Raw genomic sequence first — 10,102 nt, forward strand, 5'->3', positions numbered from 1 at the left:
ATATTATAATACAGAAAGCTACTGCTTTCTACACTAATTCAGCATAATTTATATGAAATATTGTTTTAAACAGTCAATTTATTAACATATGCTGCCCTTCAATATTTATTCTTATTTTGTAAAATAGATATTACTCTTATTCTGTAGGAGAGAAAATTGTAGCAAATTATTTTTTAACATTGCTGAAATATCTGGAATTCTGACATTTCCATCCTGTGATCTGTCTGCTGACATATTATCTCATATATCTGAATTTCCCAAGGAATTTATTACCTATTCACTCTATGTTTTAATATAATTTACTTTGAAAGTAAATAGAATACAGAGATAAATGAACTCATGGACCTGAGGGATTAAATAATGGCCTGAGTTCAACCAGTAAATGAACATCCATATCTTCCATTCGATCCCTCATGAGAGGCATCAGTCCTGGGCCAACCATATTGTCATTGTCTTCTAATCCACAGTTTGGATATTTTACATTTCTAAGAGCTAAATAAAATGCATTATTCATTATTTTCATTGCTATACGCAGAGTAAATTTCTGAATATCTTCATGTCTATCCTAGCAATTTCAACACAATGAATATCACTGCAGTTAGCATATTTGTGCTCAAGGGCTTCACAGATAATACTAAACTCTAGGTTATTCTCTTCTCATCCTTTTTCTAGCAATTTTTGCTGTCATGGGAAATTTAGTACTGATTTTATCGGTCATTGGGGAATCCAGGCTCCACACCCCTATGTACTATTTCTCGAGTGTTTTTTATCATTCTTGGATGCTTGTTTTTCTATAGCTATTACCCCCAAAATGCTAATGGATTTTATGTCAAAGAAGAAAGCCATTTCATTCCTTGGATGTGCAGTGCAGATATTTCTTTCTGAGGCTTTTGGGACCACAGAGTGCTTTCTGTTGGCTGCAATGGCTTATGACCGCTATGTAGCTATCTACAACCCTCTTCTCTATTCAGTGAGCATGTCACCCAGAGTATATATGATACTCATCATTGCTTCCTACGTTGGTAGGACTCTGAATGCCACTATACACACAGTGGCCACTTCTAACCTCTCTGTGGATCCGATGAAATCACACATTTCTTTTGTGATATTCCTCCTCTACTTGCTATTTCCTGTTCTAACACTCGTGTAAATCAGATTCAACTACTCATCTTCGTGAGCTCCGTTGAGATTGTCACTATCCTAATTGTCCTCATCTCTTACGGCTTCATCCTTTTAGTCATTCTGAGGATCCATTCAGCTGAAGGAAGGCAAAAAGCTTTCTCTACATGTGGCTCTCACTTAACAGGAGTGTCAGTTTATCATGTGACAGTCCATTTCACGTATCTGAGACCAAGCACTAGCTATGCTTTGGAGTACCACATGATAGTGTCTACATTTAACACCATTGTGATTCCCATGCTGAATCCCATTGTCTACAGCTTGAGAAACAAAGATGTAAAAGAAGCAAAGAAAGAATTATTTAGGAACAGTGGCAAATGGATAAAATGAAATTTTCACATTAAACATTAAGCTGAATAATTACTACTGACCTTTCAGTGCCTCTTTATCACTCCATCTGAGGAAAGCATCTTGTTTTGGTTCCATTGTGTTATATGATCCTTGTACTGAGGCTTGAACTGATGGCCTCCTACTTACTAATGAAAAACGCTACCATTTGAGCCACACCTCCAGTCTCTTTCATTTTTTATATTTTGGTATTGAGTTAGCGTCTTCTAACATTTTTCAGACTGGTCTCAAGCTTGTGACCATCCTACCTTTACATAAGAAATAGGTGGGATTACAGATGGACACGAGGATACCTTGCTACTTTTCTGTGGTTATTTAAAAATTTCAAATTAATGTCATAGTTGGCTCTCCACCTAGATAGTTTTAATGTAGAAAGGCATATCTTCTATTTTTATTGTACATTTTTTTAATTGCCCCTCATTTTCAGTTTACAAAGTAGTTTGTCTATTTCACTATGGGGTAAATTTTTTTCTTCTTTTATATATATCTACCATAGTGTTCAGAGTTATTTTCCCTCCAATATAGTAATCATAAACAATGACTGAGAGAAATTCTGTATCACTAAAAATTTTCTGCATAATGCCCTAGAAAAATCTGAATTTCTTCCTCCATTGTGCTATCATTACACTTTGTGTTGTAAAAATGAATTAAAATTCCCTTGAGGAATAACTGCAACATACTCTATTCCATCGTTCTGGCACTCATGGAGAAATGTTTATGGCATAGTATATTCCTGACACTTATTTGTTGAATAAATGGAGTTAATTATTTCCTAGAATTTTTTTGACATATCATACTCTTGCATATGTGGGAATGAATAAATAAAAATGTATATGTTTCCTACTCCAAATTTAAAAAGAGTAACCTTTTTGGAGAAGAGTGGGGCATATAAATATTAGAGATATGGGGAAATTTTCCTCGTGCAAAATCCTATGAATTTCTAATAAGATGATCTTTGTCTTCTCAAGCTCTAGTAATGTGAGGCTTTAGAAAGTGCAAATGGTCATGTTATGAGAAAACTGATAGTTGTGGACAACACTCATAAAAATAAAAATTAGACCATTCTACAATTCCTCAGATTAATATGTAACTGAAAGCCACAGCTTTGTTCCTAGTTTATTACTCATGGTTATTTATCTAAAATAAAGAAATCATTGCTTACTTTGCCTTTTGTAAATTAACAAACAGAAAACATGATTTGAATAAATAAATCAATAATGTGAAAATCAGTATACTAAATATTGCTATTGTTGGGTGCCAGTGGTTCACTCCTTTAATCGGCAGGAAGCAGAGATCAGGAGGATTGAGGTTCTAAGCTAGCACTGGCAAATAGTTCCCAAGACCCTATCTTGGGAAAACACATCACAAAAAAGGACTAGTGGAGTAGATCAAGGTGTAGGCCCTGAATTTAAGCCCCAGTAACTAAAAAAACATTGCGATAAATATCTAATAGACTACTATAAAATCATTCATACTAAAATTATGCTTCTGGTCTAAGAAGGAGAAAATTTTACCATGGAAAGCACAATCTCCTTGCATATTTAGCAGAGGAAATCAATAACATAGCAGTTATCCATAAACTGCTCTGGAACCATACCCAGGCTACTTCTCTAATACCCATCACAGTCTGGATCACAAGACTTCATTATGGCTATTGTAGACTTCTGGTCAGAATAAGGACAGGTAGGGTAACACCTAGTACTTTGTTGGTCCTTCTGAAAATGGTAACCAGTTTAACATCAAACACAGAGTCTTTAGTTTCTCTCCTGGAGGAAGCTCAGAGTTTTTTCCCTCCAAAGTACTTTTAATCATTATTTCTTGGAAAGTCTCTAAAATCAACTATCCATTTGGCATTTGGATTAACTCCCAGTACTACTTGCTGTTCAAATGAATGCAAATTCTATGTGAGACAGCAAAATACTTATGATCATCTCATAGAGAAACTGCTTTGTTTTAAGATTTATGAGAAACAAAAATTTATTAAGAACCATCTCCAGAAGTATGGGTGAAAATACAGAAAAGAGCAGAGCAGGCAGAAGTGTCCCAGGAAAAACAACATGTGACACTTCCCTCACAGGGGATTCGAAGAGCTTCTTGTCACCAGGCAGCTTTGGACATCCTTTAGTTCAACTTTTCTATATGCAGAATTCTTCGGAAGGCCAACCTGTTTCCAGATCCCTTTACAACTAGAATCCTGTGTGGTGAACTTCCTTCTGGCTCCCTCCTGAAGATGTTTGAGTCCATACTTGGCCTATCCCCCACATCATGAAAGTCATAAAGCCAGAGGTTCTCTCACTCTCCACTTAAAATTCAGGGAGACATGAAAAGGAATCTTAGTGACTAGGACCTATACATGACATTATTCTTGATTATGATCCCCCTGCTGCAAAAGGTGAATCTTGGAGAACTAAGTCTGAAACATTTTTCCTTTGCCCAAAAATTCCCTCCAACTTCCCTCTTCCTTTTTGCTACCACCAGACTGTTGTAACCATCATTCTACCCTCTTCTGATATTTAAATTTCTTCATATACTACACAAGTGGAATCAAGTGAGGTTTGTCTTTTTGAGGTAATAAATATGTTAAATAACATGATTGTGTATATGTACATTTAAACATCATATTGCACCCCATGAATAAATGCGATTATAATTTGTCAATTGAAAATGACACTAATAAAGGTATAAAAAGGATGCAGAAGCACACTTGGACTGCCCTACCTACTTGGTTTTGTGATTGTTTCTGTTGTTTGCTCCTTTTATTGGAGCTTTATTTCCAAATCCTTGGTGTGTCTTTTGAGCCAGAAAGCAGCAAGTTAAGTCTTAAAATACAGGTGGCAATCCACTTAATCACTCTCTTCTAGCCCTGGTTCTTAAGAAGGGTAAATTCTGTGGTGACACAATGGGGTTTCCTACTGTGGAGAGAGTTTCCTTCTGATGACGTACCCTGAGAGGCCTTGCTTCTTTCTGTGTCATGTCATCCATGGAGGCTGTGGTCCCACCAACGTGTTGCCCAATAGGAAGGGAATTTTTTGACTTCATACCCTGGGATGATACTTGTCTCTCTCACCTTCCACTGCTGCTTATGTAGGAGGACCAGGAGGGAGCCACAGGACCTCATTGTGTGTTTTGGATGGTAAATACATCAAGGAATCAAAGTCAGCATCTATTGATACATTTTATCCATGTTATTTCTATACTATTCACAGTAGTTAAGTCATGGAATCACCCTAGATTCCCATATAGAGGTGAGTGGATAAAATGTGGCTTATGTCCATAATGGATAATTATGAACAATAGAATCATGTTGTTTGCAGGAAATGGGTGGTCCTTGAGATTGTCAGGTTAACAAAATAGGATAGACTCAGAAAAACAAATATTGCCTGTTTTCTTTCATATGAAATATCAAGAAGGATTTTAAATTGGAAGGGGGGGTTATTTGGGAAAATTAAGGCAACAGTGAGAGATGAGTTGAATATGATCAATGTAGATTATCTATATGTAGGAAAATGTAAAAATGAAACATTATTTCTTAAAACTAATACATGGTATTCAATATGAGTGAAATCAATTTCAAACAATTAAACTTTTCATTCTCTAGTTGGCCAAAGATAGAAGAAAATATAAGATAATAATAAAAATAATTCATCAAATAGGAAAGTAAGGAAAACAAATGAAAGCAGAGAGAAAGAGAGACATGAAAGATATAAAACCATCATGGTTTACAATGTGGTGATCTAGGAATTAAACTACACTTTTGTTTAAATTGAAGAACATTTAAAAATCTCTTATCACTCTTTGACTTTTGCTATGATACAGTGCTGATATCAAGACAGAAATGTCTTCATGCCATAAACTGCTGTATGTTTAATGAATATTGATTTAAATATGAGGAAAATTGAACAAGAAAAGCTTGTTCAAGGAGATTTGCCAACCTTGCCTCATAACCAAGATAATCACACAGAACTGCTCATTTGTCCTAAACCTCAAGGTTACATTTTGTTCCATAGTTTGATGTTGAATTTAAAAGCTATAGATTATACTGCCTCACCAACAAATAAAATTGTGATTAAAAAATACTTTTCTTCCAAAAACTCACCAACAAAACAATTCACAAAAAGTAGCTTCTTTATCCACCTAAACAAATTATCTCCCAAAATTCTTCGGTGTGAGCAGACATATCTGTAGAAAAATATCTTATGATCACTTAATGCAAAACTTTCAAGAAACTTTTCATGATTCTTCCTATGTACCTGTTCAGATTTTTCCTTTTGCTTCCTCATCTTGGGAGACTAATACTATATAAAACTAAAATAATTTAACCTTATTATTATATATAAAATTATTTAAATCTTTTAAAGATATTTTTAACCCATTAATGCAGGAAGTGAGATTTTAGTCACTAAATTAATTACAAAATGATTACCAGTCTCAAGGTTGATTTTGTCATTTTTCTGTCATTTTCTTTAATAAGAAATCGAATATAATAAGATAACAAACCACATTGTACAAATATTGTATGCAATGAAACATGTAACTCTACCAAACCAGAAAAATGAATCTGTCATTTCCTGTGATGCCCCAAAAGATGAATTTATCAGTTAGTGAACTCTCAGTTTACATACTGAATGATGGGACACCAGCCAACACCACACAAGTGAAATTGTGATACCTACAAGATGTTAACAGGACAGAGGTTATGGCATATTCTAAAAATTAAACCCTCAATATGAACATGAGATATTGAATATACAGTATAATAATAAGTATGGTATCTTCATGTATATGTCCAAACAAGTGTATGTGCACAAAGTGAAATGATTAAAAGAAAATGCTATCATGTTAATAAGTTGTAATTGCTTTCATTCAGTTTTTGGAAGTCTGTCATTTTTTAATGAACGCATTTTATTCAGGATGGAATCACACTTTTGAATATAACATTTTTCATGTGAAAAATTTAAAATTCCATTCTTTATAATGTCAATCATAAAGCAATTATTTCCCTGAAAATTTCTTCTCCAAACTAGTTTAAAATTGCTTGGTTTGCTGAGTATACTACATCAACATTATACTTGACAAATTTATAAATTCTTAGGTGTAAGGTTTCAAAATAAATTTGTTAAAAATTTTGCCATCAAAAACAGATGTTTAAGTGATCATATCCTTCACTGTGAAAGTTCTATGTGAAAAGGAAAATCCTTTTCTCATTTTGTTCTTGAACTTTGTCCTTGAAAATATGTCAAGTAACTTTTGTTAGGAATTGGTCCCTGAGATTGATGAACTGTTGCAGGATTCTCATGGCTATTAAATGGGGCACCCTGGACTTCCCCAGCTGAGAAGCAAGGCACACACTGCTCTGATTTTCTCACAGTAGCTTCTCGGGCTTCTTTTGAGACATAACTTCCGCTAAATTTTCTCTTTGGTCAACCTAAACAAAATTTAGAGAGTGATTTAATTTATCACAGGATAAAAAAAATCTATGTGCAAAAACGTAAAATAAACTATTTAAAGGAGGTCAAAACATACAGCACAGAATTTTTCAAATACTTAAATGGATTTCATATTTTATTTGGGAGAACAATTGTGTATTGATTAATTTTTTTGGTATGTGATATGCAATAACACTTTGTTTTTTCACCATCTTTGACTCACAATAAGTATTCTTATTAAAATTATAAAATGAAAAGACTTTAGGTAAGGTAAAATAAAACAGCAGCTTTATTGAACAATGCTACAAGTATCATTTGGTTCTTACCCAAAATTATCAATATTTGTACAATCAGAAATATAGAGCTGATGGAATCACAGACTACAAGCAATGCTCATGCCTTGTATACTATGGAAAACATTGATTTTTGTTGGTTAAGAAATGAAAATATCATGCATTCCAAAATTAAGACTCATATGTGGTCTATATTCATAGTACACCCTACTAAAGTACCTTGTAAGTCAAATTTATTTGTAATTAGAGTTAACTTATATTGCAAATATTAAAACAATACATGGGTACATTAAAGTTGCTTTCTATCATTGTTCATTATGTCTCTAGCATTTTGCCCAGGTTTACAGAAGTAGTCATCAGCTGGCATACATTACTGTGATCATGCTGTTCAGAATCAAAGCAGAAAACCTCGCAGACAACATGTATTCACACTGACCTCAAATTATTTGAAATTTCTTTATACTTTACCACATCTAGAATATGTGAACAATAGTAGTACTGTGATATTACACTTCATGTAAATTAAACACGTTAATGGAGGAATGTATTTGGAACACAATCAAGTCTATTCTAATTATGAAGCATACAACATTTTGTCAAGTGATATTTATTTATTTACTGATTGATGGATTGATTTTTGTGATGGGTGGGAATCCACTGCACTCTTAATAAAAGTTCTGACAATTTACCAAATATATAATAATTAAAGGTCACTTTATGCCTATATCTATATTTGGCAATTGGTTTATGTGTGAAATAATTAAATTATATTACAAATTTTTGTAAAAGTGAATTAATTATAAAAATTAATACAAGACCATTTATATAAACAAAAAGACTTTTAAAAGTCATTGAGCTGAGTTTTGACTTTGATTCCTGAATAGTTTAGAGGAGCACACTATGAGTATGTGGAAAACACACATGTGCCTGACTTCATCCTGATGGGACTGACAGACTCTGAAGAGATCCAGTTGGTGCTCTCTGTGCTCTTTCTCCTGATATACCTGGTCACTGTGCTGGGGAACGTAGGGATGATACTGATCATTCACCTGGATGTACAGCTTCATATTCTGATGTATTTTTTCCCACTCACCTGTCATTTCTTGACCTCTGTTATCCAAATGTCATCATGCCTAAAACCTTAGGTAACTTAGTGACTTCCAACAAGAATACTTTATTCATGGGCTGCTTCACACAAATGTTCTTTTTTGTACTCTTTAGTGCTACTGAATGTTTTCTTCTCCCCTAAATGGCCTACGATTGCTATATAGCCATCTCCAATCCTCTACACTATCCAGTTCTTATGTCCACAAGGCTGTGCCATACCCTCCTCACTGGGTCCTATAGGATTACTTTTCCTTTGTCAATGTGATTTTCATGAGTAGATTACATTTTTGCAACTTTCATATAATCCATCACAATTTCTGTGACACATCCCCAATTTTAGTCCTGTCCTGTGAGGACACACTTGATGTTGAAATGATGATAATTCTTTTTGCTGGTTCCACCTTAACCATGTCCCTTCTCATAATATGTGCTTCCTATGTGTCAGTTCTGTGTACTGTCCTGAAATTAGTTCCACCTCAGAAAAGCAAAAAGCCTTGTACCTTTCGTCTCCTGTGAGCCACCATCTTTTATGGCACTGTGATGTTTACTTATTTAAAAACGAAGAAGTCCTACTCCTTGGGAAAGGATCAAGTGGCTTCTGTTTGTCACACCATTGTGATTCCCATGCTGAATCTTCTTATTGATAGTCTTAGAAAGAAAGAAGTGAAAAAATGCTTTGATTAGAGTCATGCAAAAGATAGGGAGCTCCAGGTAGTTAAAATATCAGTGATGCTAAACATTTAAGCTCATCTTTGTTTCATATTGGGTATGTCCTTGATCTCTCTCTAAAAAGAAATTAATCCTTTGGTTATATTTGTCTGGAGCTGTCAATTCATATGAAAACATAGTCTTAGACATATACAGGGTTATGATTTTAGAACTCCAGATGGCAAATGGAAGTCTTGAAATATCTCTTAAGTGTTTGGTGTCAATATGTGTTTTAAGTGTAACAAACTAATGTGCAAAATGTGATGTGGCATGCATACTGTAATTTTTAGAGAATGTTGTTAATGATAAGAATTATTGTTGCAAAATTTGTACAATTTTCAAATCACTCTGTGAATTGAATTCACACTTAAAAACAGATAAAATGGGAAACCATTAGCTATTCCCAAAATTGTTTTTAGAGTAAAATATTGAAGTTATATGAGGTTAAAGGAAAGTGGTATATTCTAAGTTTCAGGCAATTTGGAAAATAATGACATTTATTAAAAAAGAGAGACAATTTTATATATGTTCATATAAGTGAATAATTGTGACTGTATATCTATATATAACATATACAAACAATGTTTCTGTCATTTCCTATGTACTGATCTGCAACTTTCTGCATTCACTTAAGAGTTTGACATTTGGCAATCTCTTTGTTAATGATAGCTGTGAAATGAATGTGTTCTTAATATACGAGCAAAATCAAGACTCTAATCTTGCAGTGCTTTGAACCTGGAATATTGTAAATATTCTAAGTTAATATTCCACTGTGATACCTCTTATGTGTTTTCTGGTAAACATTTGAAAACTGTGCTTGTCTGACAAATCACAAATTTTGGCAAACCACTTTCTTCTCATGCCTTTTTGTTTATAATATCATTTAAAAATAAATTTTTACATTCATTGTTTGACTCACTTTTTTTACATTTTTAATAGGAAAAAGTTGTAAAGTAAAAATTGATGTGATGATGAATTAGGTTTGTAGTGTCTCATAAACTTTGGTGACTTAAGACTACTTAAGTTTCCTTTCCTTTTATT

The 10,102-nt window shown here is 33.7% G+C and overlaps 2 pseudogenes; both read left to right on the plus strand.

The window, feature by feature from the left end:
* The first annotated feature begins 582 nt into the window (after positions 1-582).
* LOC109678806 (olfactory receptor 5T9-like) lies at positions 583-1,509 on the plus strand (annotated as a pseudogene).
* Positions 1,510-4,191: 2,682 nt separating this feature from the next.
* Positions 4,192-9,068, plus strand: LOC141418034 (olfactory receptor 8H1-like; annotated as a pseudogene).
* The last annotated feature ends 1,034 nt before the right edge of the window (positions 9,069-10,102 follow it).

The sequence above is a fragment of the Castor canadensis genome, chromosome 1 (genome assembly GCF_047511655.1).
Source record: "Castor canadensis chromosome 1, mCasCan1.hap1v2, whole genome shotgun sequence".
Classification (NCBI taxonomy): domain Eukaryota; kingdom Metazoa; phylum Chordata; class Mammalia; order Rodentia; family Castoridae; genus Castor; species Castor canadensis.